Source organism: Pinus tabuliformis, chromosome J (assembly GCF_031772625.1).
Source record: "Pinus tabuliformis cultivar Carrire ecotype Pingquan chromosome J, CPIR1, whole genome shotgun sequence".
Lineage (NCBI taxonomy): Eukaryota > Viridiplantae > Streptophyta > Pinopsida > Pinales > Pinaceae > Pinus > Pinus tabuliformis.
The window spans coordinates 626931388-626953904 of NC_142295.1; positions in this window are offsets into that span (position 1 = coordinate 626931388).

Sequence of the window (22517 nt, forward strand, 5' to 3'; positions counted from 1 at the left end):
ATTTTCAGCTCTATAGAAAATGGCTTTTCTATCATACAAGTAAGGACTTCCTAAAAAAATTCCACATATATCCAAGGGAACGATATCTAACTCAACCTCATCTACAAATGCTGACCCAAAAGAAAACCTAAGTTTACATTGTCTAGTCACTTGTAGCTTTGCTTTATCACATACCCAACCTAATGGATATGGCTTCTTGTGAGGTGTGGTTAGTAATCCCAGCTTCTTTACAATTGCTTCAGAAATTAAGTTTACTTGTGAGCCACTATCAAACAAAGTATCAATCTTTTGATGCTTGGAAATAACTCTAATATGAAAAATCTCATGTCTTTTCCTCTCATTTTCTTCACTATCAATAGTTTGGGCAGAATTACTAGTAGATGCTTCAGAATTTTTACCTTTTATACCTATGGCTGTGATTGTTGTTTCATCACCTGAGTCTGACCCCAAATATTTCTATATAGCAGCAGTAGTCTTCTTCTTCTTTCCATCGAACTTGGGTTTTAGCTCCAGATGCAAAGACCAACAATGTTCATCATCATGTCCATCCTTCTTGCAGTGAGTGCATGAAGGTTTGGCCTTTTGTACAACATTTGCCTTCCTCTCTTTCCATTTATGCTTCCTCTTTTCCTTGTTCTTGCTTGTAGTGGGTTTTGATGATCCCCCAATCTCTGGGTTCACATTCTTGCCTCTAGCCTCTAGATGGGTAGCCTGAACAAATACCTCATCTATGCTAGTAGGGTTAAACATGAGAATGGTGTGCCTCAAATAGCTGTGTAGACCACCTATATACTTCAACAAAGTTTCAGGTGAGTCTAAAGAAATGCCTAGAATCAAAGCTATTTTTTCTAAATTCCTGGGTATAGCTTTTTACACTTTGCCCTTTTAATTAGCGAAGAGTTTGCCAACTCATCATAGCTTGCTGCATATAAGCTAGTGGATATAATTGTTTTTTAATTGCAGAAACAAATTCACTCCAGACAGAAAGGATTTTACCATGCTTCTTCAAGTCAGCTTGTGTTTTGCCTTCCCATCGGACTAAGGCGGTTCTTCCAAGGCGTAGGCTGGCCAGTTGAATTTTACTCCTGTTTGAATCAATGCTCTGCAGCTTGCAATACACATCAATCTGTCTAATCTAGTTATCTAGCTTCTATGAATTTAATTCTACATCATATATTGGCAAATCAAATTTAACATCTAATTTAATCAAAGATGTTTTCTTATTATTATTTTCAGGGAAATCAGGAGGTGTTGATAGAGGAGCCTCTTTTCCTTTCCCTTTGCCTTCAGAATGGCCATCTAGAAGAGATTCTTCTATTCCTTTTTCTTGTTTGGAGGTTGACGAATCTTCACTTCGACCTTTCGTAAATTCTCGATACATTTCTTCTACCATGGCTCTCATGGTCATGAAACTGTCCATGAACTGAGAGTTTGATTCTAAGGGACTTTCTTCTGCCATTTTCCTCCTAGGATAGACCTTACCAATTTTTGGGTTAGTTTCAACCATTTCTCCTTCTCCTAATTTGAGCTTTGACCTAGTTATCATTCACCAATCCAGCACAAGCTTGTCTAACCTTAGTAAACCTAAAGCTCTGATACCACTTGATCTGATAATGAGATCTAAGATAATTAATAAGGTATTACAAACTCATGTGCATGGATTTGTCTATGTTATTTTATGCAATGGACCGATAAGATTGCGAAATACACAGACAATGAGGCAGTAAAACAAAAAAAACATAATAGACAACACATAACACAACAAATTTAATAAGGATTTCACCCAATACTCCTGGGCTACATCTCCTAGTCCAACCTTCAGTGGTGGCCTCTCTATTATGTCTTCAAGCAGAGTTTTTACAACAGTGAGCTCAATTTGAGCCTCACACACAACAGATGCAACAATAAGAGCTTTGCTTGAACCTCTCAAGCTTTCTCTGAGTACACAGACTCCCTCAACGCTCTCTGTCTCTATCTTAGCTCTGTCTTGGCACTGCCTGCAAAACTGCCTGCTTTGTCTTCTGTTTTCCATGGCTTTAAAGCCAATCCTGTGCTGCCCGCTCATTTCCTCTTCTCGGCTTTCTATCTCCCGGCCTCTGTCCGCTCGAATCCCCCTGCTCAGCGTTAGCAAGCATGGCATAACGCCTTTAGGGGAGGTGGCCACCTGCTCCGTAACGGATGAGTGCATTGGGCCCCTGAAATCCATGAAACGGTCATTCTCTGTTTTCACAGAGAAACGCTGCAACACTGTGAAATTCCGCCAAAACACTGCTTATTTCGGACTTCAAAAGTCCTTAAATCCACCCTATTCTCCTATCGGGTCTGCCTGTAAGTCACCATCGCATGTCGCAATGGCTTGCCCCTTTGTAATTTTAAAAATACGTTCGAACTGCGAAAATACATTGGAAATGCCTTTTCTGCAGATCTCAAATCTTTTGAAATAATATTTATATAACCGTTGGGCCTGGTTCATCGGATCACAGATGTGTATGCGTGTATGCCTGCTCCTCTGTATAGCCCCGATTGTGATATCGTGATGCGACTGATCGCAATTGCACATCGTGATAACCCCGGGTCATTGTAAGCGCTCTTGTGATCTCCGATAGCAATCCTACGATGCAATATGGGCCGTCAATTTGCGCGCTTGATCGACAATCCTTGTTGACTCCGCTAATTGCCATCGTAGGTGTTATGTAGTCTGCACCGATATCCGCTGTCTGCCTATGCCGATTGTGATTGCCGATCAGATATGGATTGTTGATCGGCCAGATCTAACGGCTACTATGCATTCACTTGTTCCGCCTCCGATACTCTGTTTTTTTTCACTGTTTTCACGTGTTTTCTCTAGTTTTTGCCTCCCGATAGTGTTTTTCAGCCATTCTAAGGGTTGTTGACCAAAGATTGTTTGGATCTTTGGCTTGGTTTTAAGAGATTTCAAGACTTAGAGAGTGTTCTTGGATCCATTTGGATCACAGGTTGAGATGTGCTCCCTGATTTTGTTTTCGGATTGAGATGTGCTCTCCAACGATGTTGAAGGCGGTAACTTTAGCTCCCCAATGATTCCTATTCTTTAGATTCAAAAATGTTTCAGCAGATAAAGATGAGAAGAGATGGGATATGATATGACGACAAGATATACATGACATGATGCAGGTGGAATTCCCCCTAGTTGAGATGAAGTGTTAAAATTGGAAACTAGGGCCAAATTCCACTTTGAACAACTCATTTTATGGAGATGATGATTACATTGAATTCATCTTTTCAAGAGGACCAAAGTCGACCTAAATATTATCAAATATCCAGGACAAGGGAAAGTGTATTTATGAAGAAAAACCCACATATGCACATTTGGATAGGTTGACCCTAATGGTAAATTGGTCACCCTTGGAAGCTTATAAATGCAAGTGACCACAAGCTTGTTTGGACATAACCACACATCTTATGCTTCTCTTAATTTATTAGTTCACATAGGTCTGAGGCTGGGTCGACAAAAGAAGTTCGCAAAGGTCCGAAATTATAGGGTTCAAAGATCACATATGTTTTTAGGATTTTGGATTATAGTTGCTGGCTCGTCAAAAGATACATTCAATTGCAGTTGTTGGCTTGCAAGTTCAAGGGAGTGACTAGAAGCCTTTAATTGATCACAAATCTCCTCCTCCCTGCAACTGGAAAGTTTGACTGAAATTTGACAAGAAAAGTTGTCTTTGATATATATTGATGTTGGAAACATATTTATGAATGTTATTGGGTTATTTTTCTGAATGATATTGTACTGGGCTCGTTGTACTCTCTGCTAAACATTTTATGACAATATAATAGAAGAATAATTTCAAAGGGTTTTCTCCCTTGTGGGATTTTTCCATGGTCTTTGACCAAACCTGATGTCTCTTTTTTAATGTGTTGATTGTTTCCTTTGTCATTGCATTTATTATTCTATCTTCAATTACTGTTGATGATTGAAAATATTAATTTCTATTGGAAATATTTCTAATTAAAGTGTTGAATCGGGCCAAAGTAATTGATATAACATAGAACAATATGAAAATTTAACAGTAACTTCCAAGAAGGGTTCAAATCTTGCAAGGAGATATGCTTTAGTGATGAAAGAAGAAGCTTATGATGAATGTGTTCCAGTATGGGAAACATAGAGACTTTTGGGGAATGGAAGTATCTCCCTCACTAAGAGTGAGTGTTGAAATTTTGTAGCATCAGGAGGCACTCTAACAGGTCCTTGGTATTAGTTATATTAGAGGAAAGCACTCGCAGAAGTGATTGTATGAGTATATGACCTAAGTGATGGGGCTTTGTACCCATAGACCCATGGTATTTTGATGATCCATAGTATTATGATAACCCATGTTATTGCACCCTTTGAAAATGTATAAATTAGAAGCCAATGGAGAGGCTTGAGAATTATTTTTGGAGAGGAGAATAACAAATGTCTCTTCTTGATTGGGTTTTGATTTGCTGAGGAAACCATAGACCTAAAAAGGATCATCACGGTACTCTTGAAGGATGTGAGTATATTAGTTCACGGGGAAAATCTATTAGGAAAAATCTTGAAGGAGGCCATTAGGTTATTCTAAAGGGAAGGAAATGCTACAAGGAGGAAAGGAGTAGCTGAGGAAGTTAAAGGAAATCCATTCCCTAGGAAGGGTTGGACCTGTGGGAATCTACCATCCGTAACTGAGGGAAGTTTTGGGGGTTAGTTTTGAGGCACATGCAAGGAAACCACAGTTAGGATGAGGGATGGTAGGTGGCTAATTGGGTGATATGCATGGGACGCTGAAAACAAGGAATTTCTAAGAGCTTTGTGCAAGGGTTTAGGGCCCAAAGGAAAGTTCTAGGTCTACATAGTAGTGAGGATGAGGCTGTGAACCTTGCTTTGGAAAATCACAGAGAAAAGGGGGCTTGTAGGTAGATATGAAAGTAATTAGAAAGGTGCCAAACCTTGTGGAAGGGTCGTCTTGATGGTTTAGCACAGGCCGAGGCCTCTGTGAGGACTTTTGGGTAGTTCGTAAATCAAGAGGAAGGAATATGGGTCCTAGTTTAGGGTCGACCTATGGCAGGAACAACCCGCATATAGAAGGAAGGGTGGGGGTTATTATTTGGAGGCTGGGTCATTGAGTTGTAGCAGAAGGAAAGGAAATAAGCCTATTGAGTACTATCTGCAACTATAGGGATTTTCTTTGAGGCTTGTAGGAGCCCTATGTGAGGGCCAAGGGATTTAGGATGTAGCCTCAACAAGAAAAATCAACATAGAAGGATGTTTGTGTGTGGTGTGAGGATTTGAGAAGGTGGGGTAAGACTCTTAGTGCTACAACATTATCCTAAAGTGGTATAAGCAAGTTGGTAACTGCTATAGGGGTTTTGTGGTGAAGGACAACCAAAAAAGCATTGTTTGCAGGGAAGTGAGGGCTTGCAGGACTAACCTTCAATGCAAAGAAATTGACAAGTGCCTTGTCTTGTATTTGGACATATTTTCCAAGGATTGTAAAGGGCCATTTTCCCTCTTACATGAGCCTTAGGATTCTTATTAAAGAACTGATAATAAATCAATTTTGGCAATAAAATTGTGTGTTTTGTGTATGATGTAATTGCTGGTATATTTCACTGTGCTAAAGTTGTTTTAAAATTAGGCATTTCAGTTTGTTTATGCTTTTTGTTTTGTGAAACTGTCAAAACATAAACTAGACTTGGGATGCATGAAATTCTAATACAAAAGAGGATTTTATTCCATATTTTATGGATGAGGACATGGTTAAATGGGTCCCAAATCTTCTTCTAAACATTTTCCAAAGCACACATCTCAAGAAGAGGTGCAACCCACCTTGTAAAAGCATTTTAGGTGGTTGTGTTAGTGCTCTACTTACTTAAGTGATGGTTTCTATTTTGAGAGTTGTTACCCACCCAAGTGGGTAACCGCTAGGAGAACATTTTTCTCCTCTTTGGTTACAACCAACAACTCTATGATAATCCACATATAGATTTACTTCAAATCTCTCCACTTGTTCTCCGGGAAATGCTCTCTCCTATCCAACATAGTTCTCAAAGGAAGATGGGTCATCTATCAAAAGGTACACTAACCATTTTTGTAGTCAAGTGATTTCATTTAATGTTAAGAGAATTCTAATGTGGATCATAGGTTGAGTTGGATGATTGATTTATCTTTATTGTATCCTTGTTCCTATACTTCATTTGGGAAGTTATCCTTTTCCCCTCGTTTAATGTGACCTTCCTTGAGGCCTTTTGTTTCCACTATTCAAGAGGGGCATTAATAGGAGACACATATTGATGTAGTGTGCCCAAGGTAACCCATATTTATGACTTTCCATTTGTCCTTGACATCCACTTCCATTCTTTGGCTTGATTATCATTTGTCACTGGTATTGGCTCTCGATATCTGCATCTTTGAGTTAGGGCTTAGAGACTTTGACCAAGGACATTGATTGAACTAAAATAAAGATAAAAGTAGACATATCCACAAATGAAAGAAAATGAAAATGAAAAAGATGGTTGGGACTAATAATAAGCATGTGGAAAAAAACCTAGCTTGAGTTGTACCCCCCCATTAGCCATCATTAGTTCCTAAGCATATGATGCTCTCTCCAGATACAAAAAAGTCACAAATTTCCCAACCCCAATGAGTAGTAAGCCACTGCATCTTTAAGGGGTATTGAAAAAGAATTAAGCAAGTTGGTCATCCAAGCTATGCGAGAAACAAAATAAATATCATTGAAGTAAAAAGCACATTAGAAGGGTGGTAAAAATTAGTCGAGGAAAGCGGTAACTTAGGCCTACATGATTGCTCCTTCTTATCATAATTACACTAAGGATGTTGGACCTCTTTTAGTTGGCACCAAGGAAATGGCATCTTCCTTGAAGTCCTTCCAATTCCATGTACACATTTATGATATGCACTTGTGGATTGATGGGAATACCTTGGAACTGTCCTTCCCCTTGGAGTTAGAAGCACCTATTATGGCTAATTGTATAATCACCCCTAACACAAGTGTGGTATCTTTACAAATCATCAAGTAGAAAGGTAATTGAACGCAAGGCTGGTGTGAAGTATTTTTGTACACTAAATATGGTCCACTATGATACTTTAATGGTTGCTTTACCTAATAATATGTATATCACTTGATCTTGATGGTATGTTTAATGTGGTTTCTCACATTTGTATTGGATATCCCCTAATGGATGGCTTGGCCCTTTTGCAACACCATAAATAAGATGTTTAAGGAAATCTGAGAGCACTTGTGACCTTAGAGTCTCAACATTTTCCCCTCAAAAATAAGCGTTGGCCCTTAAGGAGCCTCCACAAGGATGTATGGACCCTTTTACACTTATGGATGATTTAATGTTGAGCGAAGAAGTCAGATCATTGACGGGATTCATGATGTGCCCCAAAGGACCCAAGATGACCCTAGGTTGGCCTTGTATCTACTTCATGGGCGTTGCCTTGTTCCAAAGCTCAGATGAGGATGGTGATCACTTGAGACAATTTGAGAGGGTTGGAAAACCTCTTATTGATGATGACATCATGTTATAGGGTTGTTACGTCACCCATGCAAATCCTAGGATGACGATGCATGGATTTTTATGATGATGTCTTAGATGAGGGGTTATCTCTTGGAGATGCACCCATTCAATTTGATGAGATGTTTATTAGATAAACTTGACTCGGTGAAAGAGTCAAAGCTGCTTTGTCAAATAATGGTGGTTTCAATAACATGGTTTCATTGGATCGTCATTTCTTTCCTGTGGATTTCATGTAATGAAGATTTTAAAAAGACTCGGGAAGACTTCATTGTAATGTGTCTAGGATGTGAGCAGTGAAGGCTCACTTGGACAAATTTGTCAAAAGGACTAATAGAATATTTTGTTAACTAGTTTTTTTTCTTGGAATGGGGGTTTTCTAGGATAAACATTATGTTTATGATTTGTTTTTGGTTGTTTTTAATATTCTCTCTGTAAATTTATCTCTCTTCGGTAATTAACATGGTATCAAGGTCATGGGGGGAGGTCAAAGTGAAGAGAGAAGCTTAATTGGTTTTGATTAGCAAGTGTGAGAATGGCAAGAGCCATGGATATGAGCAAGGAGGAATACAAGAAAATCCATGCCAAGCCTCCTATTGAGACTATATTTATGTTAAGGATGCATACCAAGTGTTTAACATAATGCTTCAATGAGATGATTTATCATGGTTTATTTGTTTCAGATTGTAGTTTTTCAGTGGTGAAATGGGTGACCTATGGACAAGAGAGATGTTAGTTGTGTATTGCAAACAACACCAATAATAATAAAAAATAAATAATTATTATGGAGTTGAATTTTTTTACATGTAAATTGGTGTATTTCTGTGAGACCTGATAAGGCATGTGTACCCATAGGAATTACCGGTAAAGTCTGGAGTTAGACCTAGGTGATGGGGGGCATGCTGAATTACCAGATGCCATGAATATAAACTTTGAGCGGCTAGGGATTGGAGGTGATTTATTTTGGGTCACTTGGCATATTTGGCTAGATTTGGTCAAGGGAAACCCAAGTCAACTTTTAAGGGGGGGATTTTTAGGTAACAATGGTGGTTTTGGACACATGGTTTTGGTTTCCTGTGGTTTTGTGCGTGTAGATTGCATGTAATAAAGCCTTTAAAAGGCTTGGGAAGACTTCGTTGTAAGGTGCCAAGTATTTGAGAGGTGAAGGTTTACTTGGTTGACTTGGTTGTGTTTGTAAAGGGACACTAATAGAATATTTTGTTAGCTATTTTTTTTTCCTGGATTGGGGTTTTTCCAAAAAAAACATTGTGTTTATGACTTGTGATTTGTTTTTGGTTGTTATTAATCTTCTCCCAGTAAATTTATATTTCTCTCTGGTAATTTTAATTGTCTTAAAATGAGGAGCACTCTTGGACCATTTTTCCACCTTGTTTGAAGGATATGTTCATTAGATGAGGATGATTTCATGTTGGAGAACACTTTCTCCTGTGTGTGGAGAAAGGATGTCATTTTATTATGTTTTATCATTATATAAAGCTATCTTTAGGTCAACTTTGTGACCTATTAGCCTTGTCAAATGCTTAAAGTAAAATTTTAAGCCTTTTTATTGTAAATTAAGGTAAATAGGACTTGTTTTACCTCCTATAAATGTAGGGGAGTCAAATCCCCTTTGATAATTATCACACTCATTTATCTCTCTTGTAAAGAGTGTGCACTAGTTATATTCCTTTCTCGTGGACACAATGGTTAAGTAGGAGTGTGAATTGTAATGGGGTTATATGTTTTGCATGGAGAAGGATTTCTATGGATTGATGAACAAATACTTACTTTAATAGTGTAATTTTAATGTTATTTTCTTCTATTTTGTATGAAATTGTTGAAATTAGGGTTTGTCATTATGCCATATCAAAAAGTGCAACATCTTTATGAAATCATGTTTCTTGTTCATTTATGCAAAATTTGTCATCAAGTATCCATCAAAGGAATTAGAGTTACATCCTTTAACCTTAAATTTCCTAAAGAATAAAGTTGTTATGGTTTTGGAAGTGAAGCAATGCCATACCCAAAAGTGCAACATCTTTATGAACTCGTGTTTCTTATAAAATATTTCATCAAGTATCCATAAAAGGTACTAGTTTTGCACCCTTTAACCTTAAATATATTAAATAAGAAAGTTTCTAGGGTTTTGGAAGTGAAGTGAACTTTCCTTGCACCCTCTTTGTCTAGCATCCTCTTGCATTGAGCTCGTCCAACTGACCCCATTTCCCAATTGGCTGAATGCACTAGTCTATGTGTGTCGATCAATCTAACTTTTATATTTTTAATTTTTTAATGGTAAACTAGGGTTAGGGTTTGGTTATATATTCATTTTATAACATAAATGCACATATATGTTATTGTACTTTAAGTATGGATTGCATCTATTAATATTTAAAAAAATGAAATCTATCATTTTATGCATGTTTTACCCCATTCTAGGGCTGATTGTCTAGGTCTTATTTGATGTTTCATGCATCTTTAAGTATTAAAAACAATTTCTTGTCCTATCCCTTCTTTACCTACTCTAATAGAATCAACCCTTTGTTGATTCTTATCATTAATATGCTATTTATATAGCTATTGTAACATTTTGCATGCTATAAATTCACATACTTTGAAACCCTAATTTACAACATTTATTAAGTTAATAGTGGCTAGTGGAAATTTGTACTTGAACATTCACAGACCCTATCTTAGACTCCAAGGCTTTGCTAGTTCTTTCCTCTATCCCATAAACTATCTCCATCTTAAGCCTCTCTTTATTAAAGATATTTTAAAGTGTACATTTGCAAGTTCCTTAGAGATCAAATGGACTTAGATCCATAGCTCATCTAACCTATAAGTCTTGTTAGGGAATCCTCCCTTGTTGGGATAATATCCAACCATAAAATAATTGGAGAGAAGCCACTGAGGCGACAATGATGGTGGATCCCATTGTTTCCCCAAGACCTAGAATTCTTAGTGAGGCTTTGCACTAGGTTGTTAGATTTTACGGTAACATTTTTGGCATTGTTGCAGGGGAGGAGTTGAGTACTTGTAATGTGAAGTCTATTATTCAATCACTTTTGATGAGAATGTTTCAGAACCCTACTTGTAATTTCTTGCTTGGCAACTCCCAATTATGAAACAAAAATTAGAAAGGCTTGACCCAATTAAACATATTAGAAAAGGTCTAAGGATTCCTCTACCATCGATGGCTCTATCATTGATAGACTCAATATCAATATATTTGTGAAACCTTGGTTTGAATACACCATCACACCTCTTGACTTGATCGGATTTTTGGGATTCTGAAATCCCATGCCCCATGATCATAAGTGATTACCCATATCCCAAGGAAATTCACCTACTAATGCTAAGGGACATTTGAATACTTTTAAAATAACATGCCTTCTCATGTTGGTGAGGATATAGAGGAGGATGTAATAATGAGGTTGTTTTCTCTATTGTTAGAAAGAAATGGTAAGACTTGGTATCAATCCCTTCCTAACAAGTGTATTCAATATTGGGATGATTTTGAGGAAGTATTTCTCTTTAGTTGGGATGAGGAAATAAATGGCATGAAACTATTCAATGACTTTTCTTAATAAAAAAAAGGAGCATTTGAAAGTATTAGGGACTTTAATCAATGGTTCAATCATCTTCTTGGGATTATCCCAAAAAACTAAAGTCCCCTGATGATTTCAATCTTTCCATATACTTGTAGGCATTTGAAGGAGGATACTCCTACCTTCTTAGGGATAAGGGCCCCATTACAACTGAACAAGCCCAAGACAATGATGTCAAAATCCATGATAATCTACCATATGACTCCTCAAGCGCATTCATGATATGTTTCTCCTCAAGTGACTTTGAAATTTATGCCAACAACATTTTATGAAGTGGATGCCTACAATTGTACACAAGTATAATGCTATCACTGCCCTTATTAACAAATTAGAGCAAGAAAGGATAATTGAGTAGCCAATTTCTACCCAAAACTTAGGAATCCAAAAGTTTGATGCGAGTTATGATATGGATACCGCTATCATCTTGTATACTAGAAAGTGCAATGAAGAACATCCTATTTTCTTAATAACATTAGAAGTCAATGACTTTGTCCTACACAACTGCATGTTATATTCAAGAGCATCTACTAATGTCATGCCTCTAAGATTCATGAAACAATAGGGTTTAGATATTACTAGGCCATATAAAATGTTTGTGGAATTGATTTGGGGATATTGAGGTATGCAAGGATATTGAGGACTTGCAAACACCGTGATGGGCATCCTAAAAGAAAAATCCTCATGGGTGTAGTTATTGTAGATATTCCTAACTCATGGGGTATGTTGTTGTCTAGAGAATGGGTAGTTGATCTAGATGGCACAATTCAAAGGGATATGTCTTACATCCAAGCCCTAATAAGGGGGGGATTTTTTTCCTTAATATTTAGACAACCTTCATTATGGCCTCAAGCGGAGGAGAAATGTGTCATTTTTTATGATGATGAAGGCAAACATTGTGAATTTGGAAATTTCTAGGTATTGATTGAAGCCTCTTCTCCTGAGGTAGACATATATAAAGTATGGACAATGTACTTCATTGGAGCTTATTCTAAATCTGGTTCCAAGATTGGGATTGTGTTTTTATCACCTTTTGAAAATTACATCATGTTTTCCTACAGATCATACTAATAACATTGCTAAATACCCTAGTCTTAGGATTAGATATAATCTTGAGTAAAAAAATAAGATACCTAAGGTTGTGGGAGACTCAGATCTAATTGTATCCAAAGTTAAGGGAATTTTCAATATAAAGGACGAAAAGCTTAGAAGGTATAAATATGTGGTGTGCAATACCATTGGGTGATTTGAAGCTTTTGATATAGAAGTGGTCCCTAGAGATAATAATTTTTTAGCAGATGCCTTGGATGTTACTACCACCACCTTGCAACAACCTGATGAAACCATATTTAATCTAGGCAACTTTACCGTGGAATTAACTTTTAGATCGGTGATACCTAATAATTTCAATCATGTTACCTATACCATAGCCTTAGGATTAGATATAACCTTGAGTAAAAAATAAAATACATAAATATTGTGGGAAACTCAAATCTAATTGTATCCCAAGTTAAGAGGATTTTCAATAGAAAGAACAAAAGACTTAGCAGGTACAAATATGTGGTGTGCAATACCATTGGGTGATTTGAAACTTTTGATATAGAAGTGGTCCCTAGAGATACAGATGTTTTAGCAGATGCCTTGGATGTTACTACCACCACCTTACAACCACCTGATGAAACCATATTAAATCTAGGGAATTTTACCATGGAAGTAACTTTTAGATTGGTGATACCTAATAACTACAAGCACTAACAAGTTTTTAACATTGGTGTAGTCACCTAAAAAGTGATCACCTAGCCATTTTCCACTAGGATGATCGAAATACACCATGTAGTATGGGTTTTACACATAAAACCCACTTTCACCTTAGGAAATAATTTAGATAACCAATTTTCCTAAATTATTGTTGTTTACTGACTTGAAAATAACTCAGAAATTCATTTAATTGATTTCATGTTATTTTCATATTTACCCATTTTGTGAAAATAATGAAAATTATTTTCACCCATCCATAAGAATAATTAAATAAATATTTATTTATTCATTATTCCTTAATTGTTTAACTTCTCTCCCTTTAAATAATTATTAAATAATATTAATTATTTCTAGCCTCTTTTGACCATATTACCCAAATTTTTTGTTTGTTTGTAAGTTAAGCAGTGGTGAGGATACATCATGGTCATGTTCAAGAATAACACTCGAATAGGGTAGGGAATTGAACCGGTGACTTAACATCGCACCCGATCACTAACTATCCAAGACCTTGTGGACATTACCCAAGAATAATTAAATAAACCATTATTTATTTATTATTCCTTAATTTCTACACATTTCTCTTATGAAATAATTATTAAATCACTATTTAGTAATTATTTCTAACTTTCATTGAACACATCTCTTTAAAGTAATTAATAGATCATTTTTATTTATTAATTACTTCAACTATTTTTTTTCAATTAACTCAATTTATCAATATTTTTTGAGTTAGTTCACTAAATAAAGTTTTTTGAATATTATATTAATCTCATCCTCTCTTAAATATAATAAAATACTCCTAACTGTTAGATTTATTACAAAGGGTTCCATTCGTCTACATCTCTTTCAATGCACCCTCACCAAAGTTGCCACGAAATGGTATGTAGACCATCGTTGTGCATCTCATTCGATGTTTACGACCCCTGCCAATGCATTTTTATATTACTTCAAATTACCTATCCATTATGATCATGGTACCAAAATTTTGACCTCATTTTGTCGAACTTCTACCACTCGCCTTTCCAATCATGTACAAGAATGGCGTAGAAGGCAAAGCTTATGCAAAGCTTCAGAATTTGAAGACTGTGTTTACTTGGATTGGTTTTTGCAATCCCTCCTTGTTCCCATTGGTAAAGATGTTGCATCTCATTTCACTCAAACTGAGTAAGAAGCCATCCAAACAGATTTCAAGTTTGATCTGATCCATGCCCAATCAGGTTTTGTCTCTACCGTCTTCCCTAACCTTGGTAGTCTTGGTACTTCTTCTACACCAGGTACATCTCATGGCATTGACGATGTTATTGGATCAGTATCTTACATTCAACCTTCCCCATATCGAAAATGATCCATGGGTTATGACCAACCTCTGGGGGGGCGCAATTCCACCTACGCTTATGCTCCCCTTGATCCTTCGTGAGTTAACTCCTACCAAGGCATGAGTATGTCTTATGCATTTTACCATCCACATCAATCAATGTCAGGGACAAATTATATTTAGCCTGGTTATCAAAACGTTGTTGTGAATCCATACTATACTTATGCACCACTGAATGCTCTAGCCCTGATGACACAAACACCCAAACTTCCCAGGCCTCAACCTCCTCTGCCACAACAATTACTGCCTCCTTAGGGGAAAGTATATGCCCAAAAAAATTTTGAACCTCCACCTAACCCTAAAAAGAAGAATAAGGGGAAAGGTAGCCAAAAAACCCATCTTATGGAAACCAAGGCAACCAAGGTCATCAACCTAATCTGAATAAGGGTGAACAGCCTAATACTACCACACATCACCAGGGCATACAACCCAAGAAGAACAATTCCCTTCGAACAAACAAATATTGTGCTTGTTGCAGTATCTATGGACATACTTATGAATGTTCCCTTCTCTCTTAGATTTGCAAAGCATGGGAATATTAAGAAGTTGCCCCTAGAGGGAAGAAACCTATGGTTCCATCCGCTCCTCCTCCTACGCAACTAGTAGTGCTTAGGAACCCCTTCCCTCACTAAGGATATGTGGCCACCCAATACATCCAAAATTCTCCAATTCCCCCCATTCATTAGCTAGGGAATGGGTCTTACCAAATCCTTATGATGAACTCTGAAGAAGTCAACCTCCAAACTTGACTGTGCCAATATGACAATTCTCCTGAGAAGTCATCCACCGAAAAGCAACCAAAGTATCCACAAAGCCTCTTTTGTCACCAATTTGTACCTTACAAATCCCTCCATCTAAGGTTGAGGTTCCATCTAAGATCACCAAAGGTCTGCTACGTCGAAACACTACCAGTTTTTGAGACTCCCACAATTACAACATAGCATATGACTTGGCACATCTCCTGCCACCATGTCAACATTGGAAGTTCTCCAAAAACTACCATATTAAAGAAAATCTATATTATCTGTTTTAGGCACTAGATCCTTCAGATGATCACATGATCATCTTTGATGTTAACGACGCAGATCATGCTTGCCTTCCTCCCCCTGTTACCTTTCAGATACTAGTCTCCATTAAGAATGCCATTGTCCAGTGGTGTATCATTGATAAAGGCACATCCACATGTCTGATGTACACCAATGTCTTGAAGCAACTTGGTTCCCCCGATCTTTCACCATCAACTATCACTCTTTTTGCATATAATGGTAGCCCCTCACTAGCATCGTTGCGGTGTCAATACCATCTAGCATCGTTGTCTCACCCATGCCGAAGCTGAGCAAGTGCTCAATGCTTGTCACAATGGTGCTTGTGGTGGCCATCTTTGTAATATCCCTTTTCAGGGATATCCCTCAAACACAAGAAAAATCCAACCAGAGATGGACTGGGAGGGCGTTTACCAGATATGTCACCTCTGAAAATAGGACGAGATTTGGAGGCTACCTGGTCCTTTCCAGACTCTGTCTAAGAGTATAGGAGAAAAACACACAAGTGGTATAGTAGCTGGGAAGCTCAAAGAGATAAAAATAATAGTAGTGCAACATACAATAATGTATACATGGAATATAAGCAGATACTTAAGAAATGCAGAGAGAAATGCTAAGCCAATTTATTATACTGAGTAATGGAAAGAGTACAAGAGGTGATCAGGAAGATAGCACCCCGACTTGCATAAGGCAAGTGAAGAAATACACTTAGAATGGTAAGGAAATGACCTCTCTCTGAACTGCATCCAAGCTGCAGGAGAATTGTTGTGCTGCTGCTACTGCTGGAAGCAAGTGAGGATTTGGGGATGTTTCCCTCCTTAGAAAATGCTGAAACTCTGGAATCAACCTCTGCTCAATAAACCAAGAAAAGCCCAGAAATCTTTCCTAAAATAGCTGACCCCCGAAAATCACCCCCTTGAGGATCTACGCTATCCCTCAAGGCTCTGCATTGCCACTGAAGAGAATACTCCAAAACTCTGCCGGAGACTCTGCCAAAATCCTCCAATATGCAAGGGTTGATCCCTTGCTCAATATCCAAGCTCAAATCCTCCACATAAACCCAATATGGAGCTCCTACCAAAAGAGACTGCATACTCCTCTCTCAAGACTATGCAGTCATCAAAATGCTCAGCTCCTCCTCAAATCCAAAGATCGATCCTCCTGCAAAGACTGATGAAACTACCTTGCCCGAGCATGCACTCGAAGTCCCCCAGGGCTAAGGGTGAGATCTCCGAACAGAGACACTCGATGCACTAAACAGTTATGCAGACAGGCTAAACAACCAGCGTGCTCTAAGTCGAAGTGACTAGCTCAAATGCAACATAATCCAATGCCAAAATGAGGAGGTTCCTCTCTCCTTTATAGCGTTGGCCTCTCTCAAAACCCTAAGGCCCACCTCCTCCAACGTAGCCTCTCTCTTGCCATGTGCTCCTCTCCATCTGCGCAGTCCCTCCAAGTGTCTACGTGGGCCCCCTTCTCTACGTGGTCCTTTGGCCCCCCTTGGCTCCTCTTTTAAGTTACAATGCTGTGATACTAGGGAGTGACTTTATTCAAAAAGTGAGTTATGTCCCCCTTTCCTCACCTTTTTATTTATAAATAACTCCAGAAGGAAAAAATGAGCAAAATCGAATATTCCAATTAGCCATGGCTAATTAGGAATATTACAGTCTCCCCTGGCAAAAAGTTGCTTGTCCTCAAGCAACTGAAGTGATGGATGCTGCAGAATTTTCTCACTCTCCCAAGTGGCATCCTCATCTGGTAAATTCTTCCACCTCACCAAGAATTCCCGGACTGTCCTTCTCCACAGCTGCCTCTCTCTGGTATCAATAATAGCCTATCGCTGCAACACCAAATGCCCCTCATCATCTGTGGGTGGTAGCTCATCTGTCACTGTCACCTACTGCCCCAATGCCTTCTTCAGGCATGATACATGAACAAAGTTATGAATCTTGCTGCCTTGGGGTAGCTCCAACTCATACACAACCTGTCCAATCCTGAATATCACCCTGTATGGCCCATAAAAGCGACACTTGAGCTTCTCAGCTCCCTTCTGCTTTAGTGACGACTATCAGTATGGCTGTAATCGTAGGTAGACCAAGTCCCCTACCTCAAATTGTCTCTCCACCCGACCCCTGTCAGCATACAGCTTCTGCTGGTTCTGCGCTGTAGCCATATTATCCTTGAGAGCTCGGAGAATATCCTAACTCTCTTGGACCCAAATCTTAGCTCTCGGAGCCTTTCTAGCACCAAACATCACGTCAACAAAAGATAAGGGATGATATCCATACAAAGCATAGAATGGTGACATACCAATGGACATGTTATCTGTAGTGTTGTAGCAGTAATCCCCCAGATGTAGCCACTTCAGCCATGCTCGCTGTTGCCCATTGACATAGTTACGCAAGTAGCCCTCCAGCCACTTGTTAACTATCTTTATCTGCCCGTCCGTCTGTGGGTGATAACTGGTACTCAGTGTCAACTCCGTCCCCACCAACCGGAAAAGCTCCTACCAAAACCCGCCCATGAAACGGCTGTCCCTGTCATTGATGATGGTGTTAGGAAGACCATGTAGCCTAAAGACCTCTCTGAAGGATAGCTTAGCCACCTGCGTTGCTGTATAGTGTGCGGGTATGGCGAAAAAATGTGCGTACTTTGTCAGTCGATCAACGATGACAAAGATACAATCCTTGCCCTGTACCATTGGCAACCCTGTGATGAAGTCCATCGAAATACACTCCCATTTCCCCTCCAGAATGGGAAGAGGCTGCAATAATTCTGCGGGATGGCTCATCTCCCCCTTGTTCCTCTGGCAAATATCACACTCCCAGATATGATGGAGTACGTCCTCCTTGAGGCCCTTCCATGAGAACCTCTCTCTAATGGCCCTGTAGGTTTTGGTAAACCCCTGATGGCCGGCCAATGGTGAATCATGTGATGCCTGAAGTATCTTCTTCTTGAGCTGAGATCCCTTAGTCAAGAAGATCTGTCCCTGTAGTAGATGATCTCATCGACCACCCTGTACCTGTCATCCGCCACCTGCCATCCAGAACCTCACATGCAAATCTATCCTTGGAGCACTCTACTAAGAGTTGAGCCCTCCAGTTTGTGTCCAAGCTCATAAGAGACAACGTGGCTGGTCTACCTGAAAGGGCATATGCTACCACATTGTTCTTACGCTTGACATATTGAATGTCAAAGTCATACGCTTGGATCTTACTGATCCACTTCTGCTGCCTCTCCTGTAGCTGTTTCTGCTCCAAAAATAACCTGAGGCTGTTGTGATCAGTCCTCACCCTGAACCTGTTACCCACTAAATACTTCCGAAACTTGGCCAATGCATGCATAATCGCCAACATCTCCTTGTCGTATATAGAATACAACCTCTCGTGCGAAAGGAGCTTCTGGCTCTCAAAGGCTATAAGGTGACCTCCCTGCATTAACACTGCGCCAATCCCCTCTCCTGATTCATCACACTCCAAAACAAATGGCTGCGAAAAATCTGACAATGCAAGCACCGGGCAGCTGCTCATAACCTCCTTAAGCTTGTCAAAGGCTCGCTGCGCTGTATGCGACCAACTGAATGCCCCTTTCTTCGTCAGATATATCAGGGGTGCATCAAGCTATGAGAAACTCTTGACAAACTTCTGGTAGTAAGTACAAATGCCAATGAATCCTCAAAGTTCTATCACGTTCCTCAGCTCTGGCCAATCTTTGATGGCCCTGATCTTCTCCTCGTGGACTCTCACTCCATCCACCCCTATGATGTGTCCCAAGTACAACATCTCCGTCAACCCAAACTCACACTTGGAGAGCTTGGAATAGAACTACTGCTCCTCCAAGATGTGCAACACTGTCTCAATGTGCTGGAGATGCTCCTCTCAAGTCCTGCTGTAAATGAGGATATCATCAAAGAACACCAACACAAACTTCCTTAAGTGATTGCGGAAGATGTGATTCATGCAGGACAAGAATGTAGCTGGGGCGTTGGTTAGCCAGAAGGGCATCACCAAAAACTCAAAGTGTCCATAGTGACACCTGAAGGCGGTCTTGGGAATGTCCTGCTCCCTCACGCGAATCTGATGGTACCCAGATCTCAAATCAATCTTTTAGAAGAACTGTGCTCCTCTCAATTCATCCATCAACTCATCAATCTTGGGTATGGGGTACCTGTTCTTCAGGGTCTTCTTGTTCAGGGCCTTGTAGTCAATGCACATCCTCAATGTGCCGTCCTTCTTCTTCACCAGCACCAAAAAGAAGCAAAAGGACTCGTGCTTGGTTGAATGTGCCCAAGAGCCAGCAACTCCTGAATGGCCTGCTCAATCTCATCTGATAGGCCTTGGGATGCTTATAGGGGTAGTGATCACTGCCTATATGCCCTGCTCAAGCTCAATGGTGTACTCAAACCCCCGGTTCGGTGGTTGTCCCAGCGGAATCTCCCCAAACACTGTGGCATACTGGTCAAGGATGGACTGTATCTCTGGGTGCACCGTCTGCCTTGTAGTCCCTGCCTTTGATGCACGCAGCTCCACTGCCCACTCTATGTCTCCCTACCAGAAGACTGCCTCCATCCGATGAGTTGGAACAGTATGAGGCGAATATGTGTGCTTTCCCCATATCTTCTCATGCCTCCCCATCTTCTCATCATCCCACTCCATCTCTAGGGCCTTCCAATCTGTCATGAACTTCCCTAGAGTGATGAGCCACTGAACACCTAGTATCATGTTGGTGTCTGGAATATTGACCATGAAAAAGTGGTTAGTAAGTGTGTAGCTACCCATCGTCACTGATAATTCTGGGACATAACGAACACACACCATGGTCTGATCTCCTGGGACCAAAACTGAAAATCCATCGAAGCTCTCTGTCTGTATACCTCTCCGCTCAACCATTTATGCATCGATGAAGTTGTGGGTTTTCCCATTGTCAACCAAAACTGATACTCGCTGGCCACGTACTGTCCCCCATATGCGCAACGTCAAATACTTGGGAACTCTTCGCAATGCTGCAAGGGCCCCTCCGGTAGGTGCGAAATCTGCACCACCTGTTGCTGGTGGTGGAGGTGGCAAAGGATTCTGTGTGGCATGACTATCTCCTGCCTCGACATCATCCTCCTCATCCTCTTCCCCGCTGATCTTGGAGAAGACCTCAATAAAATGTGCTTTACCAGCAGCACATCTATGTCCCGGTGCCCACATCTCCTAACAGGTAAATCACAACCGCTTCTTCTTCAGCTCCCTCCTGGCATCATCATGAATCTGTGCTCGTCCTAGATTCCCCTTTGGAGGTGGAATCCTCACATCCTTCCCCTTAGGATGGAAAGCCTGTCTCTCAGGGTAAGGTGTCCAGGTCTTGGGTAAGGCATCCTATAAGTCCCGGGTCTTGCTAATAGCATCCTGGAGTGTGGCTGGTCTGGTGGATCTGACTAGGCCCTGAAGTGGCTCTGCTAACCCCTCAACAAACATGTAGATCCTCCGTGTTGCGGATAGATCTGGCACCATCACTGAAACCATCAAGAAGTCTGCGGTGTAGGTCTCTAGGCTCCTGGTCTGTTTGAGCCTCGTCAGCTCAACAAAGTGTTGTTTCAGATCCCTCCAGTCAAACCTCTCTATCAATCTCCTAGTGAACTTGGCATATGTCGTCATTGTGGAGTGTCCGAGTGTAACCATCCCATGGAACCACCAATCTTGGGCCTCACCATCCAAATGTAATGCCGCCACCTTGATGGCCACTGTGTCCGACATCTGGTTAAGTTGGAAATAGATGTCCAACTTCTCCACCCAATACTTTGCCGAACTGTTGATGAACCATCAAACGTAGGCAAGTGGAATCTACTAGCTGTGCGGTGGGTGTCTCCATCATGATAATGCCAGTATCCTTTGTGATGGTTGCAGGGTCTATTATCCTGCTGGAGCTGAAAAAGGTCTCTGACTGAGAGAACATCCCTAAACTCCTACCCATAGGCCTGGTACTATGCAAAATAATCGCCCATATGACCGAGCTCTACCTCCTACTGGGCTCCGGCCCCCGTGTCTGCTCCTAGGAAAGTGGGCATGGTAGGGCATGTAGGGGCATGTGAGGTCATCTGTTGAGTAGTATCATGCTAAGTGGCACCCTGCTGTGGCAAATGGTGGTATGTACCCGATCCCTCACCAACCTGGAAAAGCCGTGGGTTCTCACACTGTCTAGCCTCCACCGCCATGAATCTCTGCCCCATCACCTCGATCTGCCTTGACAGATCCTGCACTGATTTGAGGAGCATGTCCACAAATCTCTTCCCGTCCTCATCTACCATCGGATCCTCCTGCTCTGCATCCACCACAGGTTCCTCTTGTTCTGTGTTCACCACATGCTCCTCCTGTTCTATGTCCACCACCCAAACACAGTCTCCCTCTCCATAGGTGTTCTCCAACCTACACTCTGTATCTTTGTATTTCCTACCTCTGTAATAGATGTAGGGCTTCTCCCTTGGTGTCATAGACTGCTAGCTCCATAGGCTGAGCCAGATCTATGCTCTGATACCACTGTAATATCCCTTTTCAGGGATATCCCTCAAACACAAGCAAACTCTAACCAGAGATGGACTGGGAGAGCGTTTACCAGATATGTCGCCTCTGAAAAGAGGACGAGATCTGGAGGCTACCTAGCCCTTTCCAGACTCTGTCTAAGAGTATAGGAGAAAAACACACAAGTGGTATAGTAGCCGGGAAGCTCAAAGAGATAAAAATAATTGTAGTGAAACATACAATAATGTACACATGGAATATAAGTAGATACTCAAGAAATGTAGAGAGAAATGCTAAGCCAATTTATTATACTGAGTAATGGAAAGAGTACAAGAGGTGATCAGGAAGATAGCACCCCAACTTGCACAAGGCAAGTGAAGAAATACACTCAGAATGGTAAGGAAATGGCCTCTCTCTGAACTGCGTCCAAGCTGCCAGAGAACTGACGCGTTGCTGCTACTGCTGGAATCAAGTGAGGATTTGGGGCTGTTCCCCTCCTCAGAAAATGTTGAAACTCTGGAATCAGCCTCTGCTCAATAAACCCAGAAAAGCCCAGAAAGCTTTCCTAAAATAGCTGACCCCCGAAAATCACCCCCTTGAGGATCTACGCTATCCCTCAAGGCTCTGCGCTGCCACTGAAGAGAATCCTCCAAAACTCTGCCCGAGACTCTGCCAAAATCCTCCAATATGC